This window comes from Mesocricetus auratus, unplaced genomic scaffold (assembly GCF_017639785.1).
Source record: "Mesocricetus auratus isolate SY011 unplaced genomic scaffold, BCM_Maur_2.0 Super-Scaffold_100707, whole genome shotgun sequence".
Taxonomy (NCBI): domain Eukaryota; kingdom Metazoa; phylum Chordata; class Mammalia; order Rodentia; family Cricetidae; genus Mesocricetus; species Mesocricetus auratus.
The window spans coordinates 10,187,602-10,202,502 of record NW_024429269.1 but is presented as its reverse complement, the minus strand read 5'-3'; the positions used below and the strand labels follow the sequence as shown (position 1 = coordinate 10,202,502).

Genomic DNA, 14,901 nt, shown 5'->3' with positions numbered 1-14,901 from the left:
GGGCTGGCTTACAGTTCAGAGGGTTACTTCATTATTGCTATGTTAGGAAACATGGCAGCATGTAGGCAGATATGGTGCTGGAGAGGTAGCTGGGAGTTCTATATCTGGATCCTCAGGCTGTAGGAATTGGTAGTGATATACTTGCCAAACTTGAGCTTCTGAGACCTCAAAACCCACCCCCTGTTGACACACCTCCTCCAACAAAGCCACACCCACTCCAACAAGGTCATACCTCCTAAATGTGCCACTCCCTATGGGCCCATGGGGGCCATTTTTATTCAAGCTACCATAGGGAATAAGGGACAGTTTTTTCAAAGAGCTTCTCTGAGATCTAGTCCAGGATAAAGAGACTTTAGTTCAGAGGACTTCCTTCTGCTTAGCATTAAAGTTCTTAATCTCTATGACCTCATTGTCCTCTGGAGTTGGAATTCTGGCCATGGGTTCCAAAGGTGGTGGTGACGTAGTAGAGTGGACAGGAGGACACCTAGAGCTGACTTAAACCAGTGGTCCCCTGGGAAGGTAGGTTAACCCTGAACCAGTCTAAACAGCATCTTTGTGAATGGGGTCTGGTTACCATGTAACTCAAGCCCAACAATATTTAAAAACCCTTGGGTTAAGAAGAGAAGATAAACCCTGATCAGACAGTGAAACAATGACATACTTAGTGCGAATGTTGCCTCATAAATAATTTGTGTCAGGGACCTTCACACTCTTCTAGTTCTTTATAAACTATACAAGTTAGTCTGAACTGGAGTCACCCCATTGCTCTTGGGAATGTGTATTTTAATTTTTTTGATATTCTTGTTTATCTTAATATTATGTGTATGATATTTTTGTCTGCATATATGTCTATGCACCATGTGTGTACCTGGTACCCACAGAGGTCAGAAGAGGGTGTTGGGTTCCCCAGAACTGAAGTTGCAGATGGTTGTTAGCCACCATGTAGGTGCTGGAAATTGAACCCGGATGTAGTGGCATCTAGCCTTGCCAGTGTCTCTGTTGGAGTTTGTACTGGTCTAAGTCTCTAGAGCAGGAACAATTTCTTAATCTAAGCTCAGATCCTGAAAATATTCAGTGTTTCTTTAGAATTCAGAGCAGGTCACACATCACATGTGGTATAATATACATATATTACATATTTATGTGTGTGCATGAAATTATATATATGATTGATATATATAAAATATATAATGACAAAATGTCATTAATATCAGAGAGCTAAGCTCCAATGTAATAGCTTTTAAGAATGTATGTACCATTAGCAGATAGATTGTAAATGCATAACCAAATTCTGAAAATTTTCTCCTAGACATTGATCAAATTAAAACTATCACTACATAGTTTTGCTCAATGATTACCTTGAAGAATAACATTAGTAAGACTTTGTTTGATCCAAACTTTATTTTAAATCAGAGAAAATAGTAATGGAAATCTTGCCTCTGAAATTGTAACCATATTATTTTTTTATTAACCATACTTTACATGTATCATACTATTATTTTTTACTGTTTACTTTGAGACTGTTTAAATAAAGCAAGCCAACAGTTTGAGTCTAGGTCAGTATCCTGCATTTTAATTTATTGGTTGAGAATCTCATACACGTGTTTTGATCAAACCCAGCCTCTACTCCTTCTCTTCCAACTCTCCCACCATTTCTCCTTCCCAGCTCATTGCACTTTTTCATCGAGACACTGAGTCTTTTTAGCACTTCCAGCATGTTTAAGGGTGTAAGGCCATTCACTGGAACTTGGGCAACCTGTCAGGGGATGCATCCCTGAAGAAAAATAGATTTCCCTTCCACTCGTAGACATCAACTTCCAATAGCTCATCAGAGATGGATGGCACTTCATGCATCTTTCCCCATTTGTGCTGACACTTTTGCTGGCTTGATCATGTGCAGGTCTTGTGCAGTCAACCGCAGTGGAGTGAGTTCATGTGCAATGACACTGTCGTATCTGGAACACACTGTTTTTCAAAGTCCTCTGTAATCCGGCGCTTACATTTTGTTTTTGTTCTCTCCTGAGATAATCCCTGCACCTTGGGAGGAAACAGTTAAGGAAATGAATAGTTACCCTCAATGGGTGGAAAGGGTAACCTGCCACTCTGATTGGAATTAAGGTCTGCTCTATAAGGCAGAACTCATGTCCAGTACTGTTAACCTGGTCAAGAGGGCATGGATGGATAGTAACAGGCCCTAGAGGAAAACCTACTATTATTTTCTAATCAGACATGTTATCAAGCTGCCCTCTAGATGCTTATCTTTATACTCATAGATTAGTACCAGTCTCAACTCTCATCAGAGAAGCTCTTTTTGTAGTAAATGGAGAATAATTCAGAGATTCACAAATGACCAGAGAACAGAGACTAAGAGACTGTGAAGTACTTAGCCTTAAATGGGACAGCTGGGTTAGCATTTTAAAAAAATTCATTTATTTTTTATTTTATGTACATTGGTGTTTTGCCTCCCATATGTGTATGTGTGAGGGTGTCAGATTTTGGAGTTACAGGCAGTTATTAGCTGCCATGTGGGTGCTGGGAATTGAACCTGGGCTCTCTGAAGGAGCATCCAGTGCTCTTAACTGCTAAGCTATCTTTCTACCCCTGGATTAGCATTTTTAACCAAAAGGGAAGGAACTTTTAGCAATAACTCTTAGATGCAATCCCACGTAGCTGTATTATTATGTATAATCCTGAAGTTCAGCTAGAACCAATCCTTCTTCCCAGGGTTGCATTTGACAGTGACAATGAGAATGTCAATTGATCAGTCTTTTCCAAGCACTGTTGACTTTCAATATACACAGCAGAAGTGGAACATCATTTTACTAACATACGTTTGGACTTTCTCCATTCCTTCTAGTGCTCAATGTGAAATCCTAGTTTGCTGTTTAATTGCTGGGTATTTTGAGTGTCTAAATAAAATGAATGTTTCTTCAATAATTTCAGAAAAAATATAGATCATTGTCACACTTTTCCCAGAGGACATATAGTTTGCAATGGTGAATTTCACAAGTTGGTTTCCTCCCTAGTGATGGAGCTCAAATCCATGGACTCATGCATGTTAGGCAAATAAATATTCTGCCACCGAGCTCCATTCCCCAGTCCTGCCTAAGTTTTCATTCTTATGGTCTTTAGTTACGGTCTTGCTTTGGCTTCATGGATCTGCCAAGGAAGCGTCCGAGAGCCGAAGTGGTTCTGCGTTCTGATGTGAGGTGTGTTACAGTTCAAGGTTCTGAAAGAATTCATGCAAGTGATTCCAGAGCCTTGGCTACAAACCTGCCTGTAGCACTCACTGACCTTCCATGATAAAATAGTGATATGTTAGTGTGCATTAGACATGTAAAATGTTATTAAACATTTAAAAGAACTGAGACAGGGTCATGCTACACAGCCCTGGTTGACCTGGCACTTGCTATGTAGCTCAGGCAGGCCTTGAACTCTTGTCTCTCAAGTGCTGGGATTATGGGCATTTGCCGCTGTTCCTGGATTAAACATAAACTCCTGATCTTTCTGCTATTTCCTACTGTCCTCATGTTTCTGGTGCTTAATTTTATGTTCAACTTGACTGTTCCCGTGAGGTGCCCAGATATTTGGTCAAATATTACTCTGGGTATTTCTAAGAGAATGTTTTAGATGAAATTAACATTTAAAACTACAGATTGAGAACAACAGATTGCTTTCTTGAATGTGAGTGTGTTTTAGCCAATCAGTTGAAGAGAGTGAAAGCCTGTCTTACAGGACCCCACCATTGTCTTTCCTAATGACTTTCTACCATGGGTCCTTTACTTTAAAGATGGTAATAAAAGACTGACCTGATTTGGGAGCAAATTTTCCTGCCTGGTGACCTTTGGAGTGGAACTCAGTCAGACTCTCTCTGGCTCTATAAATTGCTTCTTGCCTAAGCCTTGAAATGGGACCCTGATCTATACATTTTTGATTTATCAACTTCTGTGATTGTAGGCCTGTTCCTTGTAGTAAATCTCTCTCTCCTTATGGTTTTGCATATATATATAATATATCTTACTTTGCATATATATCTTATAAAAATTAGATATATCCTATTGATTCTATTCATGTAAAAAAAGTCAGTGAGTAATAGGTAAAAATCCCCTGATGTTCATTATATTTCCAGCCTTTCTTTTTTATTATTTCCTTCATAGGTCTAGATTTTTAGAAAGTAGTTTAAAAATTTGTGACAGATGTCACAGTAGCACGATCTTCATCAGAGTGCCTCAGGATTAGCACTACAGACATTTTAGAGAGATGTTTGTTGTCACCCCTGGCCTCTGGCCTCATGATGCCCCCAGTTCTGGTGACATATGTGCCTTTTTTAGACAGTGGTTGTACTCCCTCAAAGGTAAAATAACCCTGGTTAAGAACACTGGTAAACAGCTTACAGCACAAATGAGGTCAGTTATGTAAATTAGGAGGGGTTGTAGATAAAAATAACTTTAAACAAGAAATGGATCACTGAAAACAAGGGTTGACAAAGGGAGTCAATCACAATGCATTTGGAATCCACAGTGTGAAAATCAAGGTCACTCTCCATACTTTCCCCCTCCCTTTTGAGGTAACAGTCAACAGGATACAAAGTTTGTCTCCATTGTAGTCTTTTCCAGCCTCTCTATATCATGGAATCTATCTTTCTAGTGCCAGGATTAAAGCAAAAGCCTGCTTAGATAAGGACTGCTGTCCTCTTTAAGGGGTTCTCTGCCAACAGAGGTTTTTGTTGTGGTTTTTTTTGTTGTTGTTGTTGTTTTTTAACCACAGAGCATGTGTCAGGCTGACCTTAGGAAGGAAGAAAAGGGTGGGTAAGTGTGGCATATTTCCTGAGAGGACTGTATTCAGTGGGGTCAGAAATGAGGTGAGCTATCAGTGGCTTTCATTGACGTTTTATGACCTTTTGAGTCTTGCTATGTAACACTGGCTGACCCCCAGTTCGACATACACTTGCCTCAGACTCCTGAGTACTAGACTTGAAGGTTTATGCTACCATTTCTGACTCTAGATAAGCCAGAAAATAGGATTGATGAGACCTTGAGTGACTATGAGGATCTATCTGATGTGTCTTCCAGCAAAATGACAGCCCCAGTGATTCAATCAAACTCATGCTTAGGTGGGTGCGATCAGCATGGATAACCAATTGGCTTTTAGTAGGGTAGATTATCCTGGGTCAGTGGTTCCCAAAGTTCCTAATGCTTTGACTCTTTAATACAGTTCCTCATGTTGTGGTGACCTCCAACCATAACATTATTTTCATTGCTGCTTAGACTATAATTTTGCTCCTGTTATGAGTGGTAATATAAATATCTGTGTTTTTCTGTTGGTCTTAGGCAACCCTTGGGTTGTTGCCATCTACAGGTTGCGAATCATTGTTCTAGATAATCTTTTGGGCATATCCACTCAGTTGAAAAAAATATTCTGCTTAGCTTTCCTTCATGGACACAAAATACCTAAGATAAACAGCTTCAAGTAAGAAATATTTATGTTTGGCTTATGACTTCAGAGTTTTCTGTTCATAGTCATTGGGTTAACTTGTTTCTGAGCCTATGGTAAGCAGAACATAGCAGCAGAGAGCATGCAGTCAAACAAAGCTTGTTATCTCAGGGCCAGGGGAAGGGTGGGCTGGAATCCTGGTAGCCGCTATTCCCTTTCAAGGGCATGCCTTCAGTGACTCACTTCTTCCGACCAGACTTCTGTGGTGTTTTGAGTAAGAATGTCCCCCACAGGCTCAAATACTTTGAACATGGTCTCCAGTTTGTGGCGCTGTTTGTGGGTGGCTTAGGCCCTGTGGCCTTGCTGGAGGAGTTAAGTCACTGGGGGTGGGCTTTGAGAGTTAAAACCCGAGGACAACTTTCAGTTCTTTCTGTTACCACCCTTGGCGGAGCTGTGAGCTCCCAGAACCCTGCTTTGGTTGCTCTGTTCCTGGCTTGCTGCCATGCTTTCCTTCTGTGAGGGACACTTACACTGAAAATAGACTCTCTTTTTTCTATGACTCCCTGGTTATGAGCTGTCTTGGTCATGGTATTTTACAAAGGCAATAGAAAAGCAATAAACAACAACTTTCATCACCTGTAGTAGTGTCACCAGCTGAGGAGCAAGCCTTTACTTGATAAATGGGGACAGTCTGCATTGAAACAAGAGTGGGGGATTTTCTGAGGAAGGAGAACTTCCACCTGTGGACGGCAGGACAGGCTTCCGTCTCTAGTAGCCAACCCGCAGGCTGACCCTATGAATATCAGATTTACCTTGCCAGGCCTTCCTTCAGCAGATCTCTCCCACCTGCCCCTCCCTTGCCCCCTATCCCTGCTACCCTGGTAGAAGTCCTGATACTGTCACCCTAAATATTCAAAGGGGCTTTCAATGGGAGCGTGTCCATCATTGTTATTGTCACAGGACATAATGAGGGCAGGACCCTCTCATTTGTTTTCCTTTTGGAGGCTGGCACATGGCTCTCCATAAACGATGAGTTGAATAAAATCTTTGTTTGTGATCATTACAAACAGCTCTAGAGGATATGAAACAGTATCTTTCTGCTAGGAAGTGGGTAAAGTATTATGAAAAAGGCACCTTTTAATTTCTGAAAATTCGTTATTGTCCTATTGAGAATCTAGGAGATAGGGAACAAATTCATCAATCATTTCATGATCCTAGTGTCTACATTTTGATGTCTCCTGAACTGTACCTCAGGCTTCAGTGGAATTTGTATAATTATTTGTACTGTATTTAAATTGCTTATTTTCTTTCCTGTTATTATTTCATCTCCATAAATGTCATTCCTTTTCTTTTTCTATTAAAATAGTTTACTATTTTGGTAAAATTAATGTATTGGTATTAATACGATGTATCTTCACAAAGCTTATTTTTGGAAAAAATTGGGGTTATACATTGTATTTATTTTTTAAATCCTGGAAACAACCTATTGTACAGGAGGAGAAATAGCTTGGGGACTGTTTCCATTTGTTTCCATCCTTGTAGTACTGGGTATGGAGCTCAGGCTTTGATCATGTCTCTACCCTAGGCCTGGTTTCCACTCCTATAGAGCTAGCCCACCATGTCTGATGGGAGGCTCTGAAGAATATGATCTAGCTAGTTTGCTGTCCTCTTTTTATTTATTTACCTCCATTCCCTCCTTTATCTTCCTCTGCTCTGCCTCTTTCTTCTCTTCTTCCTCAATCATTCTGTTTTTGTTGTTGTTTGTTTTCTTTTGAGACCTGATTTCACTATAAAGCCTAAGCTGGTCTTCTGCTTCAGCCACAAAAGGGTTAGAGTTACAGGTGTGTTCCACTATTCCTGGCTACAGGATCTTTCCTTTCTTGGTGAAAAATCTATGGGCCGTGGAAGCCCATTGTATCTCATCTTGTTTTCTTGTCATTGTTTTGCTTCAACTCAGCACAGTGAAGCACGTCTTTTTATTTTTTCCTCCTTGGCTACACCCCAATTGACATTTCACCGCTGTTTGTCTTTACATTTATTTCAGATGACAATAATTTTTGATGAGGAAAAGGTCATAGAGTTTGGGGCTTAGGTTTGGCCATTGGCTACTGTAACCTTTGAAAGTCACAGAAGTTAGTGCTTGGAATAAGTAGAAGTGTGACACCAGTCATCCAATCCAATTAGAAAGATACATCCATTCATGCAGCTGAGCCACCATTAGGGAAAATTTAAGAAGTAATAATGGGCATGGCCCTTGGATCTAATAGCTTTTGAGGGCATAAATGATTCAATATGCACACTTTTCTTCACATTTGGATAGACTTAGAAGCACCAAGAATGTCTCATTGCCTTTTAACTGTGTAGTCAACACACTGAAGCAAACAATGTCACACTAAAGTGAATAAAATGACAGGTCCATTTAAATCCTGTGTGATCAGACTTTGATACTGTGGAAAAGAGTGGAGAAGGGTCATCACTGTTGGCATTTTAAAACCCTACTCCATTTCCTTAGCCTTCTAGTGGCTCCTGTGCACTGCAAATAGTAATATCCTGGTGACATCTGTCTGCTTCAGTGTAGTATGCAGAGCATGGCCATGTTTTCTCACTTGTCTTTGAGCCCATGCTATTCAATAATTCCTGACTGAGTACCTGTAAATGGCTTGCTACATACCTCCCAGGTCTGGGTAGCTCATGAATGGACTCAATTTCTTTCCTTTTGACCCTATTTTCCTTTCTTTAAATTATAGTCAAATTAGGGGAGTTTGGAGGATAGGCACTTTCTAGATCTCTCTCCATGGCTACCACATACGTTGTGCTGATGACTATAATAAAGACCAGGTGGGACAGGTAGTAACTGCCTTCCTCCAGCCAAATGGAATGTTAAATTTTAAAAGCTCTTTAGAATATAATTCATAAAGATGTCCTATGTTCTTAGTGGGATGTAGTGCAGTCTGGAAATTCATACCTCCCAGTAATCAGGACACAGAGGTTTCAGGAAAGAATTCCAGGCTAGCCTGAGATGCATAGTGAGACTCTGTGTCAAAAAAACCCAACCCAACCCAAGCAACAAACAAAAGAAAGCTGCATAATCTGTTTAACAGATCACCTTGATAAAGTGTATAGTAGTTCTGCAACACCGAGAAGCAGGGATAGTTGTTGAATTGAGTTTCCATAATAGCATAATTGATAGAATTAATGTGTTCTTTTTTTGCTACAATATATGTCCTATGAAAATTTTAAATGCTAATTTTGATTATATACTTTCTCTAAGCAGCCACCCAGTACAAAATGGCGCTCGAGGTATTGTGACTTTGTCACAATCTAATGTGGTTATCCCACTGTAACTTTCAGTCTCATCTTGGATCCACATTTATGCATTTCTCTAACTTAGGGGCCAGTGAGTGCAAGTGTGCTAAAGCTTGTGTTATCTGGCCGGATGAGTAATTTCCTATTTATTTTTGTGTCTTTAAACTAGGGGAGCATAGAGACATGTCAGGCCCTGGGAGAACTCAGAAGGGCCCTCCCAGCTCTCGGAGCACATCATGTTCAGATGACTGGGTGTCAGGGAGTCTCTGCTGACTCAGGTGCCCCAGCTCACCCAGGGCATGGAACACATTCAATAGAGAACAAAGTGCAGGTCCTTCGAACACCATGGCAGCACTGGCAAATGGCATAGTAGGCTGACCATGAGGACAACACTACACAACACATTGGGAAAAGCTACAAGGAAGACTTTTTGTCATTATTCGGGTGATGGAACTGAGGGCCGGCCACATGCATGCTGGGCAAGCCCTCTACCATAAATTTATACCTCCTAGTTTCAAGGACTTTGTAAGTTCTTAGTATACAGACGCTGGGCTGTGGCTGGGCATGTGTTCACTGTTGTGCCCAAATTCTAAACCCCCAAATCAACAAGAGACCCATTCCAATGCAAAAGCAAAGAGTCTTTTATTGTTTGACGAGTTAACTGTCTTTAACTCGGGGCCCTTTGTTCATCACAGTGTGTGGTGTGAGGCAGGGAATTTATTGGGCAGAGCAAGGGGAGTGCCTAGGGGTGTGCAATAGTCTCAGGATTGGTTCACTTCCGGGTTTGGGTGCCCTGCCCTGTGTTGATTGGTCAACTGGTTGTTATGGCCTATAGGCCCTCCCAGGGCTGTTGCTATGCTCTGCACATCACTGCTAAGCCACTTTTACCTAAAGCACACCCAGAGCCTGCCAGCTAACTTCTGATTGGTTCCTTGCCACATGGGGGGTATCTGACCTCCTAGTGACTAGGGCAGTGCCAGCAAGATCGGAAGGCTGGAAACTCAGCTGAGTCAGGGGCCTTTGTCCTGCTGGGTCTTTTCTGTAGCCTGTCATGGCTGCTAAAGCAGGGGGCTGGGTGAGGTTTTGGTTCCTTCGTCACAAAGCCACATATCAGAAAGCCAAGACATAACATAGGCACCTCTCAAGACTGCCCCTGCTATTGTCCTTCTCCTACCCACGTCCTACCTCTTCAACATTTCATGGCCTCCCCGAAACAGCCCTTCCAGCTGGGAAACACATCCCCGTGTAGAGGGCACATTTCAGGTTCAGGCTGAAATGTCATTAAGCTTGGGACTTTATTAACAGTGTTACCAACATTCAGAGTTGGAAACAAATGAAGAAAATATTATTAAATACGTCAGTGGGGCCTGAGAGGAGATTCATGTTCAGTTGGGGAAAAGTGAGAATGGAGGAAACAGGGATGAGGAATTTTCTTTGAGAAGGAAGCCCTGGGAAGGGTAAAAAAATCTATTGTTCTAATGAGTTGCTAAACTTTCAGACAGACGGCTCCACAGTTGTTATCAAATACTACTCAGCATTTGCTGGGTTTAAGTGAAGTAAGTGCACTGTGCAGACTGTGGGTTCCTTCTTATGTCTTCAAGTTGTTATGCATATTCTCTTGAAATCATTCAGGGTTTCTGCTCCAACACTCGTGGATGAAGTGGAAAAACACTGTTCTAGTTTCATTTCTCTTGCTGCCTTTGAACACTCTGACAAAAGCTACTTAGGAGAGAAAGGCTTTCTTAGCTCCAGTTCACAGCAGGACAACCAAGAGGGGGTGCATGCCTGACAGTAAGAGGGGGTGCATGCCTGACAGTGCTCAGCTTGCTTTTTCTTTTTTATACAGTTGGGGGTCCATGGGAACCCAGGGAATGGCCTCCCACTTTTAGGTTGGAGTTTCCCACATCGATTAATGTAATCAAGACAATCTTCCCAGGCTGGCCAATCTATTCTAGATTGTGTCAAACCGATAATTAAAACTAACCATCACAGGTACTGAAGGGATGTGTTCAATATCACTATGGCAAGGCCTGTCTGCTAATGAGCCTGATGTGGGGATTTGAGGGCAGGGGATATTAGAGCTGGGTGTCTCCCTTCCCAGCTGAGGTAGGCTGGGGTAAAACAGGTTCCCCAGGGTGAGGAAAATGAGTGTATTCTCCTCCCAGGCCAGAAGGAAGGGTTCTTTTTCAGATCTTCACAGTGGGAACCTGAGTCTGGAAATAAGGGAGGGGGAGGGCCCTCTGAGACTGGGGCCCCTCCGACCTCTTAGCTCTCATGCTTATTCACCCTGAGCCTTGGGGAATTACAGTTTGAGGTAACTATACTTACCTTGGCTCCAGGTATAGGCTGCTTCTCCTCTCTTCTGCTTTGGAAGCAGTGACTTCATGTCTGCCTGGCTCTCCAGCACTTTGTCTCATGACCTCAATTCTCTGAGGATTTAAGATGAATTCCTGATTTTCAGTCCGTTCATCATTTTCCTCTGTGAATGGGAGTGATGACTTCCAGACTCACATATCAGGCCAGACACCAGACCATCACCGCTATTGTTACGTTACCACCACCACCATCATCGCTGCTACTATTATTAGTTTGACCTTTTAAAAAAGGGTCTCATCTGGCCAGTTGGTCTTGAACTGGCTATGTCCAGGCTTGAACTCCTGATCCCCCTACCTCTACCTCCAGAGTGCTGGGATTCTAGGCATGTGCCATTGTGCCCAGCAGAGGCTGCATACTTCACCATTTACAGGTTGTTCATAGACAGGAAAGTTAGCCTTCAACTTGACATGCAGTTTGTTTTACTTCACCTTTTAACTACCGAATTTGGTTTCCTTCTGTGTAGCTATGTTTTGTGTGTAGTTACGTTTTTCAACATTTTTTATCAGACATTTGAATTCTGCAATCCAAACTAGAAAGGCTTTTACCACTCAGAGTGTAAAGGAATTTCTCCATTGTTTCCTTTAGCACTTGTTACAGTTTAAACTTACACTTAAGCTTTTCTCTGTTTGAGCTCTAACCTCATTTCGGGTGTGAAGGAAAACTCTTTCTCCCAGTTGCCGCTTCAGTTCTTTAGACCAGTTACTAACTAGTTTATTTTCCCCATTACTTGTCTTATATTACATCCTAATGTGTACTCAGATTTTAAGAAATTTATAGACTGCTACTGCTCTATCCAGTTATTTGTATGATAATGCTGCATTTTATCTACTGTAATTTAGAAATACTTGAAATACTTAAGTTAACATCTCATTTTTTTGTCAAAAATTTTTAGCATCAATGTGGCTAATAAAACAATTTGTTGGTACTTTTGTTGTGATCATGGTAAGGTTTTACTTTTACCAAGGAAGGATTATATTTTTTCAAAATTGAGATTTTTTTCTACTTAGGAATACCACATGTCTTTTTATTGGCTCAAGTTTTTTTTGTGTGTCCAAATGGAGGTTTAAAAACATTTCTTCAAATGGTTCCTGCATTTTTATTTTCTTAAAGTTGTTTCTGGGGGCTTCTCTACCTTATCTTTTCCCTCCTGTTGGAACTCCTTCTCCTTCTCCTTCTCCTTGTCTTTCTGTATATCTCTGGTTGTCCTGGAACTCTCTCTGTAGGCCAGGATGGCCAGGAATCCACAGAGATCCTCCTGCCTCTGCCACCTGGATGCTGGGATTAAATGTGAGTGTTACCACACTGTCTGCAACTGGATTCTTTATATTTTGTCTAAGTGTGTTACATACACTCAAAATAGCAGGTTGTTAAGTGCATATACTCATTATTTATACATGCATATTTATTTTGTTAAAACATACTCACCAGGTTTATTTTTGGTTGTTTTTGAGATATAGCACAGGATGGCTTTTGCAATGCTGTAGCCTCAGCCTCCTGAGTGCTGGGATTATAGGTATGCACCATTATGCCCAGTAAGGGTATGTCTCTTATAATACAAAGTATTATTGTGCCATGGGCTCCGAGATGTCTGAACTTGGCTTTACCATTTTTAGCAATGAGGTGAGAGATGTGTTACTTAATCTTCATAAACCATAATCTCCTCCTTAGAAAAAATTAAGCAAAGCTGGGCATGGTGGCACATGTGTTTAATCCTAGCTCCTGGGAAGCAGAGGAAGGTAGATCTTTGTGAGTTTGAGGCTAGCCTGGTCTGCAAATCAAGTTCTATAATAGCTAGGGCTGTTTTACAGAAAAAAACCCTGTCTCAAAAAAAAAAAAAACAAAACCAAAAAAAAAGTGACAAAATAGTATTCACTCACAAAGTCAGGTTTGAGACTTAAATGGCTACAGCACAGAAGCCCTTGGAGTGTCTGCCCCACTGAAGCAAGGCAGTGCTTGCTGCAGTGTTCCGGCCCTACCAAGTTCAAACTGTTCCATGAGGTCAGTCTGGGAACCCAAACCACCTGCCTTTCACCCCACAGAGTAGATTGCAGGCTTGTAGGTTGGGGATGGGAGAATGGTGGAAATAGAGAGTGAAAGGTGTAGCCTGCTTATGCAGTCACTGTCACTAGAAGGGAATGGAAGGCTTCCGTGCTGACTGTGTGTGTGTGTGTGTGTGTGTGTGTACGCGCACACGTGTGCATGCGTGTGCGAAGCAAATAAAGGACTTGCAAATTAATGAAAGAAACAAGACCAGGTGAAGAGAACAAGCGGTCCCTTCGAATGTGTGGAGAACTTAACAGCATACAGGCCATGCTTACATGCATGTGTCTAAGCCAGGGTGCAGAGCTGCAGTGAGAGTAGGTACAATGCTGGATTCCACATAACAGATCTGTGGGCTCTTGGGATGGTCATTCCTTGTCATGCTTCCCTTGACTGCTTTTACTCCAATCTGGACCCATGCATGACAGTGATAGCAGAAATGCCAAACCTGATAGAATATACAGGTAAGGGAGGAAAAGGACAGACAAGAGGGACTATGTCAGTTGGAGGAGAGAGCGCCTTAGAGAGTTTAGGACTAACTAGAATTTACTGAATGCCTCATGTGCAGAAACGCATGCAGGGCTATATGAGGAGTATCATGAGGACATCTATTGTCTGTGCCTGCTTTATGTGTGTTTTCTTTTATTCTTAAGGCCGGTCACCCAGGCAGGTGTTATTAAGCCAGTTAGTTATACCATGTGTGCCTAGAAAGTGAAGCCACCACCATCTTATTGTAATGATCGGAGTACTGGTAAACCATTCTAGAACCTGAGTATAGCAGTCTGTAGTTATGGTGTAACTCCGAAGCAATCTTGAAGAGGTTAGCCTCTGGAGTGGGGTGAGTGCCTGGAAAAATGCGATAAGGTCAGGGAGATAGCAGGCTCATTGTTTCTCTTACTAGGCAGGACAAGGACCAAATGTAAGCAGCAGTGAAACCTGATGGGCAAGCGGTTGGGAGTCAAGAAGGGGGGCTGGCAGCCAGGGACGCCGCTGAAAGGGAAACTGAACTGACTGCAGTAGGAGCGAGAAGGAAGAGCAGACTGCTGCTTCTACCTGCGAAAGTGCTGGCTCAGCTACTTTACTCTTTCTCACTGCTGCATCACTTTTAAAGGGACAGGATGCTTCGGGATCCAGAGGCGGAAATGGTTTTTGCTCATAGGCTAACAGGCTAAATTCAGACCTAAAGAACGTCGTTGGAGACAGCTGGTGGGAAACGGCCCCAGCCCAGTCCTTTGGAAACGTCTGAGCCCTGTTCTTCATCCCTTTACACAGAACCGTCTTGCATTTCATTCTCTCTAGCTCTTCTACCAGGTTTTCTTTTTTTTTAATTTTTAATCAACCTGGCACTTTGTACCCAAGGGGTCCAGCAGTGTCCCTGCTTAACCCAAGGCTGTTGGCAACCTGGGGTGTTTAACGCAAGCTACTCTAATGGTTTATGGGAAGTGTCACTTCCTCCTAGCTTCTTCCATCTGCAATTAACGTTACAGTCAGCTAACGCCCGGGATGAGACTGCTGTAAATACCACACGGCAGGCTTCTTCTGCAGTGGGAACTTGTAAGGCAGACGCACGAAGCCAGTGCGGGGACTCTGGATGACCCCGGACTGCGGCAAAGAGGTGTGGGAATGGACAGAGGGAAGGGTCACTTGGCCCCTCTTTTTTTCCCGTGGGACCCTGCGGAGCAAGCCTTCTACGCCGGGGGGGGGGAGGGGAGGGAGGGTGTTGGGGAAGGTGCTCTTGAGACGGGC

General features: G+C 42.4%; 1 long non-coding RNA gene across 1 annotated transcript; it reads right to left on the bottom strand.

The window, feature by feature from the left end:
• Window positions 1-1,551: 1,551 nt before the first annotated feature.
• On the bottom strand, window positions 1,552-14,770 carry LOC121137848. The gene is made up of 2 exons (XR_005875121.1): window positions 11,068-14,770; window positions 1,552-2,037 (listed from the first exon to the last, which is right to left on the bottom strand). It is a non-coding gene; the product is annotated as an uncharacterized LOC121137848 (long non-coding RNA).
• Between the last annotated feature and the right edge of the window lie 131 nt (window positions 14,771-14,901).